Source organism: Schistocerca serialis, chromosome 1 (genome assembly GCF_023864345.2).
Source record: "Schistocerca serialis cubense isolate TAMUIC-IGC-003099 chromosome 1, iqSchSeri2.2, whole genome shotgun sequence".
NCBI classification, from domain to species: domain Eukaryota; kingdom Metazoa; phylum Arthropoda; class Insecta; order Orthoptera; family Acrididae; genus Schistocerca; species Schistocerca serialis.
In genome coordinates, this window is record NC_064638.1 from 148,872,352 (window position 1) to 148,898,472 (window position 26,121).

General features: G+C 41.8%; 1 protein-coding gene across 1 annotated transcript in view; it reads left to right on the forward strand.

The window, feature by feature from the left end:
• The first annotated feature begins 7,702 nt into the window (after nt 1-7,702).
• Nucleotides 7,703-26,121, forward strand: part of LOC126457311 (helix-loop-helix protein delilah-like) — a 170,813-nt gene continuing 152,394 nt past the window's right edge. The window contains exon 1 of the mRNA XM_050093543.1: nt 7,703-8,294. The gene's annotated coding sequence lies outside the window, so the exon portion shown is untranslated. The remainder of the gene's footprint in view (nt 8,295-26,121) is intronic.

Here is a 26,121-nt window from a genome sequence, read left to right on the forward strand (position 1 = left end):
GACCTTGCAAGCTAAAATTGACTCAGTTGCATCTACCGATTCGGTTACGCAACTTGCAAAAACTCAGGAAAACTTAAAGGACACAGTAGAAAGACACATGGAGGAAATTAGTTCATTATCAGAGAAAGTAGTTGAACTTTCGGATCAGCTAAATAATTTATCTACGAAGGTAGACGATAATCTGAATGACACAAAACCGGTAGTCTTTAATAACACAGAAGAGAGCGAACAAATTAGGAAATTCAAACAAAATCAAAATCAAATCAATACACAGTACAAAAGAGAAATCCGGGAAGTGCAAGATCAGTTGGCACAAGTAATACAAGAATTACGTATTTCAGAAGACACTCGCGCTCCAACACGGGAAGAGGAACTTAGAAATACGCAAAAGCCACAAAATAATAACACAGGGCATTTCGGAAGTAATGAAAGAAATTGGGAATGTGCACCGAATTTTGAGAGGGAACGGCCGACACGACCTAACAATGACCGATATGCGACTCGCCGACATGATGATTTTGACTATAAGCTGTTCATTACTACACGTAAATTCAAAACATTTAAGAATTCTGGCAACGACATTCATCCACAAGCATGGCTCCATCAATTCTCTCATTGTTTTCCTCCCAACTGGTCGTTGGAACACAGATTAGAATTTATGTGTGGCTACTTAGAGAATGAACCAGCTGTAAGAATGCGATCGGTAATTCACGATTGCCACAGTGAAGGAGAGTTTTACCATGCCTTCCTCTCAGCATATTGGTCTCAAGCCACACAAGACCGTGTAAAACATAGCATCATAATGATGAAACGTTTCCAACAATCTGAATTTTCCAGTCTTATGAAATATTTTGAAGACATGTTGCATAAGAATCAGTATCTTTTAAACCCATACAGCCCCTCAGAACTCATCCGCATTTGCTTAATCAAACTGCCTAAGCATTTACGACATATTATTTTGGCAGGACGTTGCAAAGACGACATTGAAGCATTTCAGGGACTCTTACAAGAATTAGAAATTGACACTGACAATCGCGGAACGCGAAACCAGGAACACAGCAATTACAGGTCACATCCGTCGCAATTCCGCGATGAAAGAAGTAATAACTTTACACGACAAGGCTATTCTCACAACACAAATCGTGACCAAAATAGACACCACCCGTATGACAACCGTTGGCAGAGTAGTAATAACTACAGGGAAAGATCACCTCTCCGTGGTAATGACTATCACAGAGACAATCAGAGAAACAGACAATATGGGAACCAAAATAAATATTATCAGGGGAGACAGAATAACTTTAGACGCAACGGTCCAGCGCGCAGTTTCGATTCAGGGAGAAATTCTCCACCACGTGACCGACAAGAAAGAAACTATGGCATCTACCGACATGACGACAGACGATATGATCGTAACGATAGACCTGAACTGCATCAGAACTGGCGGGATTCAAACAGAGCAGGGCCCTCTCGTCACGGTGAATTTGTAGAAGTTAGGTCTCCAAATCCCAGTAACGACGCGCGGCAACAAAGAGACAGACAATGACTCGCACGGCAGGCATACACGTGCGCCGGCTGGCTCCGAGAAAAATAACATTATATCTGGTACTGCTAATGAGATTTTAATGCAACATTTTGGTTTATTTGAAAATACATTCTGAATTTAAAGTGCTTTCTGAGAGATACCAGATGACACAGAGGTTAGTTTATGTGACAGCTACACGATTTTTATCACGACGCTACTAATGAGTGACAATTTACAATGTTGCTTTTGCGGTGTATCTGTTTTATATCTGCACAGTTTTCTGAATTCTTCTGGAAATCAAAACATGTTTTATTAGTAACTTTTGTGGTATAGCTACAAGGAGACAGCCTTTTCCATAGCACAACAATACGTTACAGCACAGTACTTTCATCATCACAACAATAAGCGTAATAACTAAGATATCTCTACGCAAAGCATTTCACTTTTGTTTATCATGAGGTAAGTACATTGGCTTCTGCAGAACTTAGCTTTTGGAGGAAAATAACTACGACACTTTCACAGAGATTATGCACATTTAGCGCTACAGGACACGCATTTCAGTGATTAATTTTGTACTTAAAACATTTATTTTTAAAGATTTTTGAATTACAAAGAAAGTTTTCAGTGATACATTTCATTTCATTGCTGTAATCTGTAACACCTGAGGGTATAATTACATTAATCCTCAGGGGGGTACACACTTACTTTGTGTACCATGTGTGTGGCAACCACAAGGAACCCTAGCTAATGTGGTATTTGCTTATACAACTTTACACATCGGTACCATATTTCTCTAACACACAAATTACACAGCTATCTGATCATTTAACTGAGAGATAAACATTTTTTTTACTACATCAGTGACAGATGTTTACGTAATTACACAGTTGGATAACTTCACACTTATGAAACTGTATTTTGTCTGTACTTTGTAAACTGTTCATATTTTTTCGGAATCATTGTGATACTATGAGAGCTTTGAATGATGTATTTGGTAAAGGGATTATGATTTTTAAAGTACGTTTGAGGCAGATGACACTTTTGACATGAGCAGAGAATTTTTTTAATTATTGGAGGAAGTTACGACGATTTTGAGATTTGACTGAAGTGTTATGATGTTATTATTACGACGACGATGTGTATTATGTTGTTGAGGAATGTTTATTATGCTACGTATTTCTCACGATGAAATATTGAAGAAGTGTCGACGAATATGTATATGTATAATGAGGTAAGTAATAATGAGTAGTGTTTAGGGACTCTGATTTATGAAAAGGATGTTGGAAACCAAGAAACGTACTTTAAGAGTTATGAAATGTGTGACTGTATCACAATGCTGACGAATATTCTTTTTTTGGACACTTATATTTATAGGATTTTGTTTCTACAGATTTGCAACGCTAATTCTTGACCTGTGAAATATTTTTAAATGAGACTGCAACGGTAGCAGAATCTCCTGTCGTAAATATTTCCGTACGAAAGTTAAGTGACCACCTGCACGTAATGCGTCGCGGGCACCCGGCTGTGTCAGACGCCTGGAGAAAAAGCCATTATTGCGAGCCCTTTTCAGCGGCACAGGTAGAAAAAAAAAAAGGGGACGTGGGACGTGTCAAACACCTGGAGAACAAGCCATTAGGGTGTGCCTTTCATCGCTAATGCGACACCCTCGTTACTTGAAAACATATGATTACTCGCACTTTGTGCTAATTACTGAAATGCTTATGAATTGATGGGAAATATTCGTACATCTGCACACCTGATTACGACAAGCGTCTTTCTACGAGAGTTGAGAGCTACTAACTTATGAAATGTCACATGACTACTGAATGATATTTTTATGCTTTGCTTTTCATAGTTGCTTATTTCATTTGATACCTGTTTTTCAGCTGTGTTGCAGCACTGCTTTTATAAAATGAAATGCATTTGCTAATGTGAACACTTTCTGTCAACAGATCTATTAAATAATTATTTTATGATCCACATTCTTTAAAAAAAGGAGCACTTGGAAAGGAAAGAACAATAAGAAGGAAGTAGTAACAGTAACACATAATTTTCTTTTCAAGTACATGGTAATATTTCTTTTTACAATCAGTTGTTGTGGTGCACCACTTTAATTACATAGATATTAAGATGTGAATATACATTTCCTTTATCTGCATTGTTGTTTTTACTGTAATATTTTTTCTGCTTGCGCTATGTCATGTTTAGGTATAAGTTGCTGCTGTTTGCGAGGCATAGTGTTATTGAATTTGACTTTTGCTCATTTATGCTGCTAGCTTTGCCAATTTGCATTTTTTGTCATTGCTGGTTGTGTTAATTGTTTTATGTGCTGCTGCATTGCCTCGTCCCTTAGTTTAGCATCTGAGCTCAGTAGATTTAAGTTAGCTTAAGAGGGGGTAGCCTCTAAGAGAATGAGTTGCGATGAATTGGAAGAAATGCATTGAGAAAACAGGTTTAGGTAGGATTTTCTTGGAAATAAATGATGAGGTAAGATAATGGAAAATAAAAATGAGGTAAGAGATGTGTGAACATATAAACACAGAAAGCATGCTTAGTTAGAATTTTTTTTTGGTGGAAACAAATGTTGAAATAAGAGGAAAGATATATGAAGTTTTGGGTTGGACTGCAGTACCACATGTTACACTGAAAATGAACCCTGTCCTTTCCTATTGGTGTTATCCCACTATGTGTTTGTGTACCCTTGAGTATTTGTTTTCTTCCTGTCTCTGTGTACTGTTTCATAGAATTTTTTTCTCTTCTAATACTAAGCTATATTCACTATGAGGAGGAATACTGTTATCCTCAAATATAAGTTGCATTAATAATATGTTATTTTCTTTGTAAAGTTGTTTACAATTCTGTTCTGTTTCAATGTTCATGTGTGAAATTAATGTTTCGAAAACTATTCTCATTATTTTATGTATGTACTTATGTCACTATTTTTGTAACACTGATGTATATGTTTATTTCTATTCTTTTGTAAAGCCTGTACTACAAATGTTATCTGTATTATTATGTTTTTAATTATGTATTTTGTACCTTTGTAATTGTATTCTTATGTTATAAAATTGTAATTGTCACCAGTTCATGACATTATTAACTTGTTAGTTACATTTCACTGCACACGTTTCTGCTGGTCATAGTATGTGGACAATATGTGAGAAGTAGGGACTGTTAGTGTTTGCACGTGTGTTAATAACTCAGCAAGGGACTGGATAACAGCATTGTTGGTTCTAAGGACAATTCCAAAAACGTTGTGAGTGCACAAGTGGTGGTTTATGGACTTGCTATATTCTCTGCAAGAATCTTCGATGGTGATTGTGCACCTGCACAGTCGCAACGGATGGCTGCTGGCCGTCTATACCAGGACTACAGTGGGTCTGCACCTCTGGTGGCCCACCAATACCATTATCTCTACAAGGACTACAGTGGGTCTGCATCTATGATGACCCACCAATACCATTATCTCTGCAAGGACTGCAGTGGGTCTGCACCTCTGGTGGCCCACCAATACCACAATCTCTACCAGGACTCCAGTGGGTCTGCTCTGTGATGACCTACCTACCAATATTCTTCCAAACTTCGAATGACTCTGCTGTGGGTTTGCTCTGTTGTGGCCCATTACCTGTCAGCATGTCGAGAGTCAGCACTGTCTTTCCATTGGAAGGACAACACTACTTCTTCAAGACTGCATGGAAATCCACTACTTCCGTGTGCATTTTCTTTTACTGCTCAGACTTTGAGACAAACACTGCTATTCTCCTGTTATGTACGATTAGGACTGTCTTTAGGGACTGTGAGAAAATTTGAGCTTTTGACCAACGTTGTATCAATAAGTGTGTGCATTTTATATATTTGTTATTGTAATTATGAAAAATTTTTTTCAAATCTGTATTGGCCACTGCCCCATCCAATTTGTAAAAATTTTTGTGGGGAGCATGGGGGCTATGTAAGTAGGCTGTTATGTTTTCTCTATGTAAGTAGGCTGTTTATGTTTTCTTATTGGCAACGTTACGTAGCGCTCAATATGAAAATCACTGGCTGTGCTGTGTGCAGTCTGTGGCTGCTTTGCATTGTTGTAATACTCGCCATTGTAGTGTTAGGCAGCTGGATGTGAACAGCGCGTAGCGTTGCGCAGTTGGAGGTGAGCCGCCAGCAGTGGTGGATGTGGGGAGAGAGATGGCGGAGGTTTGCAATTTGTCATGAACTGATATATATATTATGACTTGTGATGATATTAAGGTAAATACATTGTTTGTTCTCTATTAATATCTTTCATTTGCTAACTATCCCTATCAGTAGTTAGTGCCTTCCATAGTTTGAATCTTTTATTTAGCTGGCAGTAGTGGCGCTCGCTGTATTGCAGTAGCTTGAGCAGCGGAGATTTTTGTGAGGTAAGTGATTTGCGAAAGGTATAGTTTAACGTTAGTCAGGGCCATTCTTTAGTAGGGAATTTTGAAAGTCAGATTGCGTTGCGCTAAAAACATTGTGTGTCAGGTTAAGCACAGTCCCGTGCATAATTGTTCAAAGGGGACGTTTCACACCTAACCGGTGGTCAAGGTATGGAACTGCTTGCCAAGAGGATCAAGAGGGAGATACAAACCTAGCTGTCCATTACATGACTAAGTAACAGACGTTCAGAGATTAACCTCCAGGAAAACCCTCATAAAATACCAACAATATCTCGTAATTTACTACATCCAGAATACGACAAGAATGTGGAAAGGACAAGTTGCAAACGACATTCATTGACCTCAACAATCCGGAAACATCCGCCCTGGACACAAGGAGAAGTAGACTACTGAGTGTGCACTTCACTGCCTACGCTATGGAATTGGAATACCGAAATGTAATCTCAAAAAATGGGGATTTCCACTCATAGCTAGCAGTAGTTATTGCGGGTAAGAGCAGACTACTGACTGCGCGTCCTGCTTCCGGAATTGACCCGCATCCAGCACCGAAGAACATTTTCTTGAGCAACTCTAAATACTCGTTTGGTCGTTCAAGTTCGCACTCAGATATTTTCGCTTTGAGTTACTTGCTTTCAATACTCAGTAATTCCTTTCTTACATTTCTTTCTTCTGATAACAAATTGTGGAGTCCTCTGAAGAACGAGGCGCCAAAGCAAAGTAGGACCTTACATCGCAGACACAAGAAAAGATAGTCTCTGCAGGCCGCAGAGACGAATGAACGACACTGCCGTAACCACTCCCAGAAACGTTTCGCTACTTTACCACATCGGCCCTTCTACTTCAGCCTAGCACAGAACCGCTCAGCACTAGTCCACGATCATCGACTAAGACGATTGCATCGTCTTCTATTAGGCCAGCCGTGCGATCAGTGTATCATGTAGAAAACTATCAAAAATTATTGTGAAATGTACACTGAGTGAGAGACTTGTATTTTGTCTGTGTCAAGTGATACGTCAATGTTCAGAGACAGATGTAAATACTCGTGACATTCCTGTGGTAACGGATTGTGCACTTAAGTAATTTATGTATGTTGTAATAAAGTGACTTAATCTTTTACGTGTTATAGTATCCACTCAGTCTTCTCTCAGAGCAAACAAAATTACTCACAGATTTTCCGTATCTCCCATAGGTCACTTCATGTGAATGGCAGAATATTTCAATGGTATCGTCGAAAGATCGCGGTGCCATAGCTAAGTCGACAGTGCCTGTCTATACCGTAAACATTGGAGACGTTTTGCTGCAATCCGCAATGGCGAATGGAAGGTGCTCCTGGAGAAGAACCATCTCTCACGATGGTAGTTTCGTCAGTTCATAACAGTTTCTTTCATAGAACCATCTGCCGGTTATTCTCCCACTATTTGTGTACATGGGTATCTGTGTCTAACAGGAGAACATAAACAGTAGGTTTCTTTTTGCTGCCCTTTCAGTTGCCTTTTCCGCCGGCACCAGTGTACGCTGCCAGACACACGTGAAATGAGTGGAGCGCAAGCGTGCCACCGGCGCGTTGCGGCGGGCGCGTGCAGCGCGAGCGCACGCCTACTGCGGCCCGCCTCTCCGGACTGCCAGCGGATCGGTGAGGTGCGGTGCGGTGCGGCGGTGCGGTGCGGAGTGGGGGACCGGCTCCACATCCCGCTGGATGCTGCGCGCGTGCCGCCGCCGCCCCGTCTCCAGCCAGCCTCCAGTCCAGTCAGTGTCGATGCGGTAGGCGCCGCGGGAACGTTGGGCGCTGGCCGGTCTACGCGAGGGCGTGACTCAGGACGCGTCGTATCAAGTTTCGGTGAACAGGCACCAACAACAAGCGCGGCAGAGGAGACTTCGACGCATGACCAAGACACAAACATTTCCATCGCTTTTTTACTGATCTTAGTATCGGTCGTACGAGTAATTAAAGCCGCGTAGTTTTCTGCGTGTGAATAACAATTACGCGTAAAGTACTGAAAATTATCGAGAAAATACATATGTACATATAGTGAACTACCACAAAAATTATTCCGATCGCCTCTCAGAGCCAGTATACAAGTTTGCACCGATATTTGCCCGTTCACGTCCCGCCAGCACGCTTTATTGACAAATGTAGTAGCAACAGGTGTGAAAATTATTTAAGACTTTCTATCGTCCTGAAGTGTCGAAGACATTGATTGCCCGTACATTCATAGCTCGATCGTGAGACTTTTCATTGATTTATTTATTTGTATTGTGCAAGACATCCCTGGCTGAATCGACGTGGCGAATGTCCAAGAGAGGAATGCAGTATTTTCCCGACGCAGTCCCAGCTTTCACATAGATAACAGGATAAGGTACTATACCCATAAGTGATTAACTTTTTATCAATTATTCTTAGTGTTATTTGTATACCGTACATTGTAATCTTTAGGAACAATTCATCTGTACATTGTTTCTGCGCAGAAATCTATTTCTGCTGAGGTTCTGTGTCGAAAACGGACGAAGTTTTTGCGCTTTCAGTGTGTATTCTTTTACTGTCCATACTATTATTATTCTGAATTGCTAGGCAATTGCCTTCATTTAGAACCTGAAAGTATTTAAAACTACTGCTTCTGCGACTGAATGTAATACATTACGTTGAACACAGGCCAACAACAGCTTCCGGATTTGGAGACTTCAATGCGTGACAGAGACAGGAACACTTACCAAATTCGAGCGACCTTTAGTAGATTTCAAATGAGAAATTGCCATTCTATAGTGAACTGAATATGACTGACAGACACATATCGTAACTCAAAAGGAATATAACATTTAGTTCCCTTAACGTTGTGGAGAAATGCAGCTAATCGATAGCAAATGACGGACTGTCAAATCGCAGTGCAACAACTGTGTGTTGTTATTTCTGAAGTTGTCTGTGGGGAAAGCATTCAGATTTGAATTAGGTAATTGCTCTTTCAAATTAACATATATTTTCCGGATGAACGACCATGAGCAGCAACGATGTTGAAAATTTCGCGCAGGTTAACCTGATGCTATGCTGCATACGGGACTTGGTCATGCCGCTACCGGTACTGTGGCCCGCCGCTGCCGCCGTCGGCTAACGCCGCGCCCTGTATCATTATACCGTGCCTAACAATAATGTTACGTACGCCTCACTCACTTTCAGTGCATCTGGAGAGTTCCCAAAAGTAGGTCGAAATGTCGATTTCGGAGCTATGTTTTGTTTTGCTGTTGTCGCTCATTATACTACCGTTCAGCCTTTCCAGTAACCGTACTCTTACCGTTTTTGCAAAGCGTTTCGCTGTAGTAACGAAAATTGATGATATCTTCAGTAAGTCATTTCTCTAGTAAGTATGGAATCCGTAGTTAATACTTGTTATAATGTAAATTGCTGTGTTACAGTCTTAATTTATATTCTTATGGATATTCTGCAAAAATGGTTCAAATGGCTCTGAGCACTATGGGACTTAACATCTGAGGTCATCAGTCCCCTAGACTTAGAGCTACTTAAACCTAACTAACCTAAGGACATCACACACATCCATGCCCGAGGCAGGATTCGAACCTGCGACCGTAGCGGTCACGCGGATATTCTGCACGTTTATAATTTTTACCTATTGGATAATGATGTACTATACTATTAGAAAATAGGCAAGACCTAAAACATAGACTGCGTAGCTGTACATGCACTGTAGGCTTGTGATAACTATTGTAATACTGTATTAAATCAAGATTAAGAAAAGTGTAGAGACTCGACATAAATATCTGCGGATTACCATAGACACTAAATTGCACATGAGACGTACAGTACTATTTTTAACATTCACGTAATCTCCTCGAGCTTGTTTCATAGGTACGCTGCAACCACTTTGCCACCATGACAGCTGGAAACATTTACATCTACTGCTTTTCACCATAACAGTAGTCTGCCACTTCACAACACGTAGATATTTACCTTTTACTTATTGTATGGTGTCGTCAGTTGTCATTCAGCACAAAATATTACGTTGAAAATTTGCTCGACACTTTCCAGATACATTCGTCATACATTCTGAAGCATGTTCTTCACACGTTCAACTGAACTATAAGAAAACTCCGAACTTCCACTCTAATGCAGTACGCGTGTCGCAAGTAGGTTACTATTCTGTACAGTTGCTTCAACGTTGTACATGCTGTCGCAGTCTTATCAGATTTCCTTCTTTTTTTTCTTTCCTAATCAGCGCCATCTAGATACTGGAGCTTCCCCTAACACCAACGAATCGTCACTTCATTGGCTATTACGATTTTTTATCTATGCAAAATCCATTAAAGCGACATGGTGGTTTCTTGCACGTTTAATGTTCCTACGTCAACCACGCATTCATACGATAATACTGTTTAGCAATTGCATGGCTAAAGAAGCAGTTTCTTGCTTACTATATTCTGCAGCAGTGAATCGTTCTTACAGACTTTTTTGCATCAGTACTTCTCTTCTTGCTTGTTACTGTTTCGCACGGCCGCTGTGGCCGAGCGTTTCTAGGCGCTTCAGTCGGGAACCGCGCGATTGCTACGGTCGCAGGTTCGAATCCTGCCTCGGGCATGGGTGTTGTGATGTCCTTAGGTTAGTTAGGTTTAAGTAATTCTACGTTCTAGGGGACTGATGACCTCAGATGTTAAGTTCCATAGTGCTCAGAGCCATTTGAACCATGTTTGTTACTGTTTCACGTAACGTGTTCAGAAGAGGCTCCCAGTCGGACGTCAGGCAGATGGGAAATGTACACATTTCCCACCAAACTAACGTTCGACTTGGTCTTGTGTGTCAGTAGTGGTAGTTCCAGTATATCGTCATTCTTGACGACACTGAGCAATTAAGTCTGGTTTACTCCAATGAAGGGGGAACGACGCTAGCTAATAGTGTCAAAGATTGTCCATCCGTTTCTCTAAGAGATTCAACTGGATGCAGTGGAAAAAAAAAGATGCCTAATAATTCAGTGAATATCTTACTACCAAAAATATGTAGGAACTAATAGTCGACCAAGGCTAAATATATGGGAAAAACCTTAGAAACTGCCAGACGATCCTGAGAAAATAAATGTGACTGTCCATCCAGTATTATACAATACAATACAATATCTGTCGTTTACCACATACTCATCGAATGAATGTATTACATTTTCTGGTGTTTTGCACAGAGTTTCTTTCGTTTCGTTACATGTGTTCCTTCTACTTTTGTTATTTCTGCTGATCATGCAATTAGTACAGTAAGTATGTTCACTTTTGCCTTATTATAACAACGTCAGCGGGTAACAGTGCCTTCTAAAGACCCGTGAACCATGTAACTTATCAGCATTGGCTACCCCCTCCCCCTCCCCCTCCCCCCCCTCCCCTCTACTCCTTTGGATTTAAACTCCGTCTTTGAGGCTACTGTGAGACAACAGCGCAACCCTGCTGATGTGGATGCAGGAAGCAGTCTAAAAGTGAAATACACCTACACTTCTATGTTGGAAAACGGTACTGACATATTTCTATTGGACTGCAAATCAGCCTTATTCCATCGACTGATTTTAAGTATACACTTTGGATTTGCTATTTTACTGAATGGGGATTCGTGCACATGAGAAATCTCTCAACTATGAGAAAAGCTACAATAATAAAGGTATGTACTGTTACTGAGTTATAAATATTTCGGAGACAAAATAACTGCCTCTAATAATAGTCGTTTTCAAAAACAAGAACGTTGTCACAACCGAAACAAAATATGTAGAGATGATGACTTCTAAATGGTATCCATATAAAGAATCAACGATTTACTCTGTATCCACACAATACACTACTTTAGTAGTACCACTTAACCCTAAATGTAATGAGAAACTCAACGCCAAGTTTGCTACAATATTCCTTCTCCTTTTCTACTATCTCGCAATATTTGAAATACAATTCATTACTTAAGTAAGTTTGCACTAGCTACGGAGTAACGAGAAAATGACTGAATTACTTCCTACAAAAGCGCAGAAGTTCTTTCCTTTTAATTTTTTTTTTATTTTTTATTTTTATTTTTTTTTTGTGTCATCAGTCTTCTGACTGCTTTGATGCAGCTTACCACGAATTCTTGTGGCAACATCTGCATCTCAGAGTATCGCCTGCAACCTCCTCTAGCCACTATCGAATTAGTGAAATCAAAAATAATTTCTTATTAGCTCTCGTTAAAGTAGGAAATCGTACCAGTCCATCTTAAACAATACACAGTGTCACAGATTCATTATGAATAATCCGTATTTTTCTGTGTATGCGAAAGATATGTGACAAAAATAGTACATATGAAGACAGCGGAAAGTGGAAAGCCTGTAACAACTAGATGAACAGTCTCAATTACTTCCAACGAACAGCCTATGGAAAACATTTGCTCAGGTAGTGTCACGACGCATTATAAAAAGTAACCGCGAGCATTTGACGACTCTCGTTGATTTCATTGCAAAATCGTTTGATAAACCTTTATGAATAATACGTGTCCGTCCATCAACAAAAGCAAAACGAGGATAATGGAATGTAGTCGAGTTAACTCGGCTGATGCTGAGGGAATTAGATTAGGAAATGAGACACTTAAAGTAGTAAAGGAGTTTTGCTATGTGGGGAGCCTAATAACTGATGATCGTCGAAGTAGAGAGGATATGAAATGTATACTGGCAATGGCAAGGAAAGCTTTTCCGAAGAAGAGAAATTTGTTGACATCGAGTATAGATTTAAGTGTCAGGAAGTCATTTCTGAGAGTATATGTATCGTGTGTAGCCATGTATGGAAGTGAAACATGGACGATAAATATTTTGGTCAAGAAGAGAATAGAAGCTTTTGAAATGTGGTGCTACAGGAGAGTGCTGAAGATCAGAAGGGTAGATCACATAACTAATGAGGAGGTATAGAATAGAATTGGGGAGAAGAGGAGTTTGTGGCAAAACATGACTAGAAGAAAGGATCGTTTGGTAGGACATGTTCTGAGGCATCAAGGGATCATCAGTATTGGAGGGCAGCGTGGAGGGAGACCAAGAGATGAATACACTAAGCAAATTCAGAAGGATGTAGGCTGCAGTACGAACTGGGAGATGAAGAAGCTTGCACGGGGTAGAATAGCATGGAGAGCTGCATCAAAACAGTCTCATGACTGAAGACCACAACAACAACAACACGTGTCCGTCATTTTGTCCACCAATTCCCTTGATACTCAGTTACATTGCGTTTGGTACTCTTGAAAAATTTCATAGTTTGGAGGCAGACTGAATTCATAGCACGTTGAGTATTCACTTTCACTGCAACGCTTCTTGTTGATAACCAGGTTATTGGAAAAAAAAAAAAATTTAATTAAAATTTTTCTTGCTCTTAATGTACTCGTATATTGCTCTAGAATTGTTTTTTAATCACTATATTTATGGCAAATAGTTTATATATTAGTAGTTGTATTTTATGGGGATAGTGGATATCTTCATGGCGACCGGATACATGGTACGTGCTATTATCTACTGTCAGTCAGTGTGTCAGTCTGTCTGTATGTCTTTTAAGTGCAGATTTGATAATTCGGGAAGAGTATACAGCAGACTCACTTTACGTTTTGACAAACGATTTTCCACATTGTACCAGAAAATAATGTTGCATCCTTAGACTAAGCTAAGTACAAGAAAATTATTTTCCTTGCTGTGGTAACGGAACCTTCTCTTACGCTGACACATTTGGAGATTAAATACAAGTTACTGTAAAGTTTGATGGGATGATAATTTTATTACCATCGTTACACAGAATTCTTCCGGAGAAATGAAACGTCCCAGCCTCAGTAAAACACATCTAATTATTCTCATTTAATACTGAAAATACAAATATGTATTACCATAGTTAATCTCCGTTTTTCATCTAAATATTCTGAGATATTTTGGATAGTGTATCTGTGTTGGGAAATGATCTATGCTTTAACAAAACTGCAGAATTATGACAGATCGTATCGATAGCGTCTGTATTCTTCGCTCCTCGCATCTAAGCTCTTCTCCTTCGCCGTTGAGATCAACCTATGTCTGAGGCACGTTTCGTATCTTAGGAAGTATGCAAAAAAATTGAATCCTGCGATACTTTGTTGTTACCGTATTCTGTTTTTCTGCCATAGCTCACTAGAGAACCTACATAGTAGGGTTCCGTTGGGTTAATCAGCATCATTCTGCATTTAGTTTCCTTACTTTTAAGTACAATTCTTTAGATCTACATCTACATCAATAAGGCACCCTACGGTGCGTGACGGAGTGCACCCTGTTCCCCACTAGTCATTTCTATTCCTGTTCTATTCGCAAGTAGAGCCAAGGAAAAACGTTTGTCTATATTCCTCAGAATGAGCCCTAATTTATCGTATCTTCGTAGTGCTTACGCGCATTGGATGTTGGTGGCAGTATAATCGTTCAGCAGTCAGCTTCAAATGCCGGTTCTCTAAATTTTCTCGATAATTTTTCTCGAAAAGAATGTTGTCGTCGCTCCAGGGAAACCCATGTGAGTTCCCGAAGGCTCTCCGTAACACTTAGGTGCTGTTCGAACCTACCAGTAACAAATTCAGCAGTCCCTCTCTGAAAGGCTTCAATGTATTCCTTCAATTCGACCTGGTACGGATCCCAATCATTCGAGCAATACTCAAGAACAGGTGGCACTAGCTTCCTATTTGTGGTCTCCTTTACAGGTGAACCAGTGTTTCTTGAAATTCTCCCAATAAACCGAAGTCGACCACTCGCCTTCCCTACTACAGTTCTGACATGCTCGTCGCATTTCATGTTGCTTTACAACGTTACGGGCCGGCCGGTGTGGCCGAGCGGTTCTAGGCTCTACAGTCTGGATCCGCGCGACCGCTACGGTCGCAGGTTCTAATCCTGCCTCGGGCATGGATGTGCGTGATGTCATTAGGTTAGTTAGGTTAAATAGTTCTAAGTTCTAGGGGACTGATGACCTCAGAAGTTAAGTCCCATAGTGCTCAGAGCCATTTGAACCATTTATAACGTTACGCCGAGATATTAAAACAACTTGACTCTGTCAAGTAGGACACTAGCAGTACTGTCTCCGAACATTAAAGGCTGTTTCTTCCTACTCATCGGCATTAACTTACATTTTTCCACATTTAGGGCTAGCTAACATTCATCACACCAACTAGAAATTTTGTCTAAGTGTTGCTGTATCTTCCTACAGTCACTCAACTTAGACACCTCACCGTACACCACAGTATCGTCAGCAAACAACCGCAGACTGCTGCCCAACCCATCCGCCAATTCATTTACGCGTATAGTGAACAACGGCGGGCCCATCACACTTCCCCGGGCGCTCCTGACGATACCCATGTCTTTAAAGTATACCAGCCGTCGAGGACAACACACTGGCTTCTATTACTTAAGAAGTCTTCGAGTCACTCATGTATCAGTCAACTTATTCCACGTGCTCATACCTACGTTAATAGCCTGCAACGGGGCACCGTGTCAAATGATTTCCTGGAATATGGAAGCTGCCTGTTGGCTTTCATCCACAATTCGCAGCATATCATGTGAGAAAAGGGCTAGCTGAGTTTCGCACGAGCCATGCTTTCTAAAACCATGCTGATTCGTGAACATAAGCTTCTCAAAGAAAGTGGGTTATATTCGAACTGAGAATATGTTCAAGGATTCTGCAGCAAACCGAAGTTAGCTATATTGGCCTGTAATTTTGCGAGTCAGTTCTTTTACCCTTCTTCAATACTGGAGTCACCAGTGCTTACTACCAGCCGCTTGGGACTTTTTGCTGGACTTATCTGTGGCCTGTAGAGAGGAGCTCTCTTGTTTAACGTCTCCTACGAAGTCATTCTGATGATTAGCTTTAGTAGTGGACGCTCACGAAACCAGAAAGAATTTTTCTAAGAATGTTGCTTCAGAAAGAATGGGATCGGCGATGCCTCTTTGGATAAGGAAGTTGTCCCGTAGCAGCGATAGTATCAAAATCGGAAGATTAGTGAAACACGCGAATTTGCCCTCTCGTCTCTGCTCCATTCTTAGCTCCATGATATTTGTAACCCTCAAATTCAGCTTGTATAAACATGTTCTCCTTCGCAGTAGCTAAAAAAATTTAGCTGTTCTCTTTGAACTGCCGTTCGTATCGCATAAACATGAGTTTGTAAAATAAAGCATTCAATGCACCGGAACAAAAAAAATCATAATTCTAAAATATTCAGCATCATAATGACAAGTTTCTTGTTCAAGTTTTCTTACTTATGACGACATATTTATCCATAACAGTGCAACGTTCTACTCATTCAAGAGAACGATAATACGAACATATCTTAGAAAAGACTTACAGAATATGCTGTTGTAATGAGTTGCAGTATATAAGACCCAAAATCATAATTTAAAAGGTATCTGCAAATTTTATCTACACTGCGCGTGTAAGTACAGCTCAGCGTAGCTGTATAACATCGAGCTTGAAGAGGAACACGGAAAGGAGTTAGACATTTTTCTAAATTGTTTCATCGTACAACAGAGATTTTTTTTTAAATCTAATGGTGCATCGGCGGGTCTGGCTTGCGTCTGACTTCATTGTCTCCAACGCCTGGTAATGTTCATAGCGTCCACTGGTTAAACAGGGAACATTCGCTGAAATAGAACTCTTTCATTCTTATCTCCGCTCTCCTGGAATAAAACTTATTGTAGTCGCACTTACCATGTTAGTCTGTTTGTCATATTGGTATCTGAACGTTATTGATGGCAATATGTATCACGTCTAAATAGCTCATTTACCATAGTTTGTTTCGTTACGAGAGAGGTTTGAAATTACACGCTCTGTATAGTCCCAGGCACAGCCATTAATTTTTTACTGTATACTTGAATCACGGAATTTCCCGAAGAACTTATATATGAATCCTTCGCGTTCTCGGAAATATCAAGTGGGGGGTCATGACGGTTAGAGTGATTTAGACAGTCATTTTTCCTTACTCGTTACGCGAACAGAGTAGGACGCAGATTCGATAATTTTGATGCAAAGTATCCTCTACCATGCACTGTATCGTGATTTATGTGGTATATAGTAGATCTATACATATGAATACTTATATGCATACATATGAACGTAAAGGAACTTAGTCCAAGTGAGTCCAGTGACGCTGAAGAAATCAGATTAAGCAACGAGATTGTAAAAGTAGTAGGATTTACTATCTGAGCAAGCAAATATGTGACGACGGCAGAGGTGAAGAGATTGTGAAATGTATACCAACGCTAGCAAGGAAAGCTTTCATGAAAAACAAACCTATGTAACAGTTTAATACAAACTTACGTTTTATGAAGTCTCTTCCTACAAGTATTTTGAGTGTCGCTTTATACGCAAGTGTAACGTGGGCAACAGTGCAGGCAAGAAGAGCTTTTTAAATGCTGTGTAAGAATGACGAAGATCATCTGGATAGATTGAGTAATTATTGAGGCACTACAGACGCGAATTGGGGAGAAAGAAAGAATTATAGTACAACTTGCCTAAAAGGGATAGATTGATTGGACACATAAGGAGGCATCATGGAATAGTCATTTTGGTAATAGAACGGCGAATGAGCGGTAACAATCGTTGCGGGAGACCACGTCTTGGATACGGTAAGCAGCTTCAAACAAATGTTCGGTATGGTAGTTATGTACTACAGCACAAGACACACTAACGTGGAAAGCAGCAGCAACCTAGTCTTCGGAGTGATAATTACAACTTAAATATGTACGTGTCAACTAATGGTGTATGCACTATTAAAGCCTCTAATTTACTGCTTTTTCTTCAGATTTCACCCACTAAAGTTTCCGCAGTAACCGTATTGCGAAATGTAATAATATTGTTGTGGTGCCTGATGAAGCTATAATGACTGTTAAATCACGGAATATTAGATATTTAGTGTTATTATTCTATGGGTTACTGATATACAACCATTCAGTTATAGGTCGAAGTTTCTTTTCGCGAAGCACTCGATATGTCACACTGCCGCTGGATACATTTTATAAACACTTAAACAGTGTTCTAGATGTGCCTCCATAAGAAAGGAGAACATCTGGATCGTTTGTTAGACAGAGTGCTATACTTATTCGTAATGTTTCGCGAGCTTTCCGCGTTCCTGCATGCCAATATGGTAAGGAACTGTAACAGACTCGATAGAAAGGCAGGACCGCTTTCAGCATAGTCACCACTTAATCCGGACGACTTGCAAGATAATTTTTGTTAGTCAAGGAGACAAATAATTATTTCGGATCATCTTGACTTCAACGTCATTTGAGAGACAAATTTAGAGAAAGGATATAGATATGATGACATTAAAACAGTATTCTTACGTTAGCTGTTAATATTTGCAGTAAATGAGGGTAAAGCTCCTCCCGTGTATGTGCCACTGGCCTTGACTCTATAGAAATCAATCTATTTTCCGGAGTAGTCACACACAATTTCGATAGTAAATTAGCGATTTCGGCCATCACCGTCCATCTTCAGACCGTAAGATGTGTGAAGTAAACAACGTGGCTTTCTCACAGTTTAAAGTGGACTATGTGCACCATCTTTCAAGCTGATGGTTGATAGTTTCGTAACAGATGCACAGCACTGTAGAATGGAAAGTCATTGTCTGAGATCAGTGTAGTTTACAGGATTCCTTAAGTAAATGTGACGAAATTTTTACCAATAAATTTACACTAAACTTCCTTGATATGCAAAACCCAAATATTTGTGAAATTGCTTACGTGAGTTTGTGTTGTTTTCATAAAAATAATATCCTGAAGAAATGGTGGCTGAATCTAGATTGAATTAAAGGAGAATGTGACGTCTGATGTAAAAGTAAACAAAGGTAAAGCAATGGGTATGAACAGATGATCGTCTGGGAAAACCATTGCATAGGATCCACTGAGTGGAATTGAAAGAAATGTGGATCGTGTTCGAAATATATGACTGACACATTCTTTTGTCAGGTATTGCGTACTTTTCTGATGGAGAATGGAATAAATGGGAAGCCAGAGTAAAAATCTGGCAGCCTCTTGGATGATGCAGAGAATGTTGATTCTTTTCATCATTATACCTGACGGTTGTCTTGCGCTTTTGCTACTGTACTACCTTGCTCATCGAGGAATTCAAAAGAAACTTGTGGGAAGGTAAAGGATCCACAGAGGTAGTCTTGAGATAGCGGATTATAATGGAAGCAAGACTGAAAAAAAATCAAGATACGTCCATAGGAGTTGTCGATCTGCATAAAGCGTTCGATAGTGTAAAATGGTGAAAGATGTTCAAAATTAAGAGAAAAAAAGAGTAAATTATAATGAAACGCGGGCAATTCATAATATTTACAGAAGCAAGAGGGAACAATAAGAGTGGATGACCACCAAGTACCAACTGCTCGAACTAATGTGTACGTGGTACGTGATGCAGTGTTTGGCCCCTGCTGTTCAACCTATATATCTAAGAGGCAATGACGGAAATAAAAGAAAGTTCCAAGAGTGGGATTACAATCCCGGTGAAAGGATGTCAGAGATAAGATTCGCTGATGACATCACTATTTTCAGAGAAGGTGAAGAAGAGTTAGAAGATATGTTGAATGGAATTAATAGTCTAATGTATGCAGAATATGGATTGAGAGAAACTAAAGAAAGACGAAAGTAATGAGAACATCGAGACCATTAACACCAAAGCAGCTGATCACAAAATGGACGAAGTTAAGGAATTCTACTATCTTGAAAGCAAAATAACTCTTAACTGACGAATCTGGGAGGAAATACCAAGCAGACTATTGGACGAAGTGAAGGAATTCTACTATCTTGAAAGCAAAATAACCCTTAAAAGACGAATCTGGGAGGAAATAACAAGGAGACCACTAGGGAATTCCTGATCAAAAGAAATACACCAGTATCAAAAATAGGCCTTCATTTGGGGAAGAAATTTATTAGAATGTATGTTTAGAACGCAGCTTTTTATGTTAGTGAATCAGCAGTGGGCTGTGAGCAAAGAGAAGAGAATTGTGCTACAGAAGAATATTGAAAATGAGATGGACTTATAAGGTAAGAAATGGAGAGGTTCTCCACAGAGTCGGTAAAGAAAGGAACACGGAAAACACTGACAAGAGGAAGAGGCAGGATTGTAGGACATGTGTTAAGACATGTGGGAATAACCTCGACGAAACTAGTCTGAGCTGTGTAGGGCATAAACTGTAGGAAAAGACAGAGATTCTGATACATGGAATAGATAATTGAGGAAGTAGGTTGCAAGTCCTACTCTGAAATGAAGGGGTTCGCGCAGGAGAGGACTTCGTGGCTGGTCACCTGAAACCTGCCAGAAGACTAATGATTCGGAAATAAAGCTCCCTTGGTGCTTAGTACCGCAAGACCTACTTTTAGAATCATAAGAACATGCATTCATAGGCATGACGAAAAATGGCACAATGATAGCAGAGACAATACAAGACAAATGCTTTTATGTATTTTTGTAGTAAATTACTGTGTTTTGATCAGTGATGGGGACTAAGTGAGTGTGGTAGGAGAGAAAGGACTTTGCATGGATCATAGTACAGTAAAGAACATTCAACTTCCAGTCGATATCAAGGTTATTAGGAACAGTCCCATAGCGCACTTGGACGCAAATGGCAGAGGCGTTTATTCGAAATGTTTAATGTCTTGGGCGAGCGTTAATTATTCTGGATAAGGATGCAGGAGGCAATAGACCACGAAGTAACTGCCGGAGAGAGGCACCCAAAGACTTTGCTGCTGCGTTACAGGGAAATCAAGGAGAATCAGCGCTACGATAGCCAGACTGCGATTTGAAGCCGACTGATTCCACATACAGGTACAGTGTGTTACGAAACTACCAACTAGTTCAACCCGTGAGGGAAAGGAAGTCAGACATAGTCTTGCTCAAAGAAACTTTCGAGCAATGTAGTGATGATTCTCTTTTTTTCTTTTTTTTTTTTTTTTACGAAATTGGTGGATAATGCAATTGAGAACGGTGTGTTGGGGTTTGAGCCCTGTTTCTCTAGTTCCCAGTACGATATGAATGTCTTAACTATTCACCAACTCACTGGAAGTGTCTAATGAAGTAAATATGCAGATTAAAAGCTCTCTCTTTTTCCCTAGTGTTTATTAAGGAACCCGTCGTCCGCTGGTTTTTCGTGATTATTTTTAAATTGTGGCCGGTTGTACTTCCTGTCATCACATTCGTCAGTGAATTTTAGAGAGGGTGATCGCTTGACCAGTCAGTCTCTGATTCGTATAAACATTGTTCTCTTTCTTATAGTACTTTAACTGTTCGTGTATCTTATTTTCTACTGCGGAGAATCGGTACTATACGAGTAATTGCTTAAAATAATGTCAAAGCGCCTAAAGACCACAATACTACCGGACTAACAGGCGTAAAAGGTATTCGACGGCTCTTCACACTGCCTCTCAATTTACCGCGCGGTGAGTATAAAGAAAAAAAAGTAGTTTACAGGAAGAAAAACGTAATTTACAGACAGGCTCTAAAGAATGTGTGATGTTGCTGGCTACCACGTCATCACCTGCCTACGTAATCTTGTTCTGGCGTTGAGAGACATGTGGTCAGCATGCCACCCTGCTGGCCCTCATCTGCTTTACGAATTTATTTTCCAAGAAGCTCCTCAGTTGGCACCCCGTCTGCGACATCCCAACTGGGATATATCCCTAGCAGTATAGGAAATCGAACACGTGTCCTCCTCGTGACACTCAAAGATTCTGATGCACACGTAAAGCTGTAGAGTGTTTCCACAGTGACTCATTCATTCTGAAGCTTAGTGTGCGCAGTTTTGAAACTTACTTGCTGATTAAATATGCATGGCAGTTCGGGACGCAAACAATTAACCTTGCCTGTCTCACCCATCCAAGCACTACTCACCACCCACCTTCACACCTTTCCTAATTTTAACATAAGCTGTCTAGCACGCGTTTTAGGGTTAGACCTAGTGAAAGAAGTGTTGTGTTATCCATAGCCTATGGGATGATTTCATCTGCGAAGTCTTTAAGGTTGGGGAGACGTACAGTCTGGATAGGTCTGTCAGACAAGATCCTGTGTTCGAATTAGAGATCGTTAATGGAGCGAATACGAACACATAGCTGAGGGTTGCATACACAGAAACCAAGGCACCAATGTTACGTGCTATACTTGCTTCCCCCTTCCCAGAGTAGTTTCGCGAGTATGGCGAGTCTGAAACTGGGTAGTGATGCAGTACTTCCTGCTGGGTGGCTCGTTTTCTTTCACTAAAGCGTGCAGGAGTGTATATCTGTGACGTACCACACAAGTAGAGCGCAAGATCGTGTTGCTGCAACATGGAACTGAGAGAGCGAAAGCAATCGGCTGTCGACATCATATGGCCTCTAACAAAGCAGCGTTTTATGAGACTACGCAGGATGTAAACAAAAGAAAAGTAATGTGTTGCATACAGATACAAATTTCCTACTTAAGAGAAACACTGATTTCTGGAAAAATTTGGTGCTACAGTCCACACTTCAGATCGAAAACATACAAAATGGTTGTATTCTTGTTGAATAAATTTACAGCAGAGCTCCAGACGTCCAATGTTTTCACACGTTTGTATGCATAAGTATGAATGTATGTGTAAATGTGCTCACACACACACACACACACACACACACACACACACACGTATGTAAGGTAGTGAGAAAGAGTCTGAATATGAAGAGCTTATACGGGTGTAGCAGTGTAAGGTGAGCTTGGGAAATAACTGCAAAGAAAAAAATTCGATACGTTCCCATATCCAAGTCTAGAATTGATCTCTTGTTTTGTTTTCGGAAACCATATGAGGAATGGTTTTAGGAGACCATATCAGGAACACATGTGGCGACACGTCCTCTGGCAGGACATTTGAATTTGTGTATGCAGTGGCCTCGTTCTTTAACTTCAATGCTTTTTAACTTGGCCGGCCGCAGTGGCCGAGCGGTTCTAGGCGCTACAGTATGGAACCGCGCGACCGCTACGGTCGCAGGTTCGAATCCTGCCCCGGGCATGTATGTGTGTGATGTCCTTAGGTTAGTTAGGTTTAAATAGTTCTAAGTTCTATGGGACTGATGACCTCAGAAGTTACGTCCCATAGTGCTCAGAGTCATTTTTTTTTTTTTTTTTTTGCTACTTAACTCGGAAATATTGCAACGTATCGAATTTTTTTCCCAACCGTTATTTCTCAGCACGACCTACACTGCAACACCCTTGAAAACTTTTCAGTGGTTCGTTTGGGGGAGGGCTCCAAACAGTGAGGTCATTGGTCCCATCGCATAAGGGAAGGATGGGGAAGGAAATCGGCCGTGCCCTTTCAAAGGAACCATCCGGTAATTTGCCTGAAGTGATTTAGGGAAATCACGGAAAGCCTAAATTAGGATGGTCGGACGTGGGGCTGAAACCTCGTCTTCCCGAATGCGAGCCAGGTGTGCTAACCATTGCGCCACCTCGCTCGGTTTAAAAGCTTTTCAAATTGTTTCTGATCACCCTGCATATTAACTTATAGGTTTATAACAATCGTGCCCAATAGTTGTGTATGTTTCGAGAATGAGATTTTCACTCTGCAGCGGAGTGTGCGCTGATATGAAACTTCCTGGTAGATTGAAATTGTGTGCCGGACCGAGACTCGAACTCGGGACCATTGCCTTTCGCGGGCCAGTGCTCTACCATCTGAGCTACCCAAGCACGACTCACGCGGCGTCCATGCAGCTTTACTTCTGCCAGTACCTTGTCTCCTACCTTCCAAACTTTACAGAAGCTCTCCTGCGAAACTTGTAGAACTAGCACTCATTCTGGAAACATCCTCCAGGCTGTGGCTGAGCTATGTCTCTGCAATATCCTTTCTTTCAGGAGTGCTAGTTCTGCAAGGTTCGCAGGAGAGCTTCTGTGAAGTTTCGAAGATAGGAGACGAGGAACTGGCAGAAGTGAAGTTGTGAGCACGGGGCGTGAGTCGTGCTTGGGTGGTTTAGATGGTAGAGCACTTGCCCGCGAAAGGCAAAGGTCCCGAGTTCGAGTCTCGGTCCGGCAGACAGTTTTAATCTGCCAGGAAGTTTCATATTAGCGCACACTCCGCTGTAGAGCGAAAATTTCATTCTAGAAACATCCCCCAGGCTGTGGCTAAGCCATGTTTCCGCAATATCCTTTCTTTCAGGAGTGCTAGTTCTGCAAGGTTCGCAGGAGAGCTTCTGTAAAGTTTGGAACGTAGGAGACGAGGTACTGGCAGAAGTAAGGCTGTGAGGACGGGGCGTGAGTCGTGCTTGGGTAGCTCAGTTGGTGGAGCACTTGCCCGCGAAAGGCAAAGGTCCCGTCTTTCAGAAGTGTTACTTCAGCAAGTTTCGCAAGAGAGCTTCGGTAATCTTTGGCAGGTAGGAGACAAGATACTGGCACAAGTAAAGCTGTGAGGACGGGGCGTGAGTCGTGCTTGTGTAGCTCAGATGGTAGAGCACTTGCCCGCGAAAGCCAAAGGTCACGAGTTCGAGTCTCGGTCCAGTACACAGTTTTAATCTGCCGGGAAGTTTGAGTTGTTTATGTTGTTACAGTGCCGAGAATATTTGGTTATACTTAAGAACTCGTATAGTCCACTTGTAGCAGACAACAGACTCAAGCGACGAGTCTTGCGTTCATTGGGCAGTGGCTCAGAGTGAGGACTCGAGTCCTCGAGCGTACGGAGACGACGATTTTAAACTGGCTCTACGGACCTCATGTCTGATCTCTAGTTAAAGTTCCGGTGAGCACACAACTTTAATCGATGGAAGGGGTTCTTTGGAAGCTTGTTGAACCGAGTTGGAGCGACGAGGGAGCGGTGGCAGGAGATGCGGGCGAAAGTTGCTAGCGCCACTCCCTGCGCACCCGCCGGACCCCCGGCTCGGCTCCGCGCGGCACCTCCCTGTTTCTTTGGGCGCCCGGTCGCTTTTATTTGTTCCCGCTGCGCGGCCGACAAGGCAACAGCGCGGCTCCCGCGTGCTTCATAAATCTCCGGCGCGGCTCGCTATTCGGGCCTCGTCTGCCGCGCCGGGCCGGGCCGCGCCACACCTATATGCATAAAACTCGCAGCGGGCAGCGGCGAGCGCCGCCCCGCAGAGATACGGCCGCTCCGAGCCCGCGCGGCCGGCGGCGCGTGCCGCTAATTAAACAAACGGTGACCGGCCGGGGCCGGGCGCGCCACGCCCGCCGCGGAAGGCTGGCCGCGCACGCACGCCGCGCCGCGCAGAAGGGAAGGGAAGGGCGGCAGCTTTCACGCTCCGATGAATACAGATCTTGAATGAAACGCGAGAGCGCCATTCATGCAAAGGCCGCGACTCGCGGCTGCTGCCGCTCGGTAGCGGAGAAGCCGACCGCAGGCAGGCGCTGGCCGCGCACAGCCACCCGACTGGCCCCTAGGGCCGCATGTCCGAAACCAAGAGTCACTCGATGCTGCCACATAGGGAGGAATCACTTTAGTCCATATTTAAGGCAACCAATATACACTACTGGCCATTAAAATTGCTACACCAAGAAGAAATGCACATGATAAACAAGTATTCTTCACACAAATATATTATACTCGAACTGACATGTGATTACATTTCCAAGCAATTTGGGTGCATAGATCCTGAGAAACCAGTACCCAGAACAACCACCTCTTTCCGTAATAACGGCCTTGATGCGCCTGGGCATTGAGTCAAACAGAGCTTGGACGGCGTTTACAGGTACAACTGCCCATGCAGCTTCAACACGATACCACAGTTCATCAAGAGTAGTGACTGGCGTATTGTGACGAGCCAGTTGTTCGGCCACCATTGACTAGACGTTTTCAATTGGTGAGAGATCGGGATGATGTGCTGGCAGGGCTGCAGTCAAACATTTTCTGTATCAGGAAAGGCCCGTACAGGACCTGCAACATGCGGTCGTGCATTATCCTGCTGAAATGTAGGGTTTTGCAGGGATCGAATGAATGGTAGAGCCTCGGGTCGTAACACATCTGAAATGTAACTTCCACTGTTCAAAGTGCCATCAGTGCGAACAAGAGGCACTCCATACCATCACGCCGAGTAATATGCCAGTATGGCGATGACGAATACACGCTTCCAATGTGCGTTCACCGTGATGTCGCCAAACACGGATGCGACCATCATGATGCTGTAAACAGAACCTGGATTCATCCGAAAAAATGACGTTTTGCCATTCGTACACCCAGGTTCGTCGTTGAGTACACTATCGCAGGCGCTC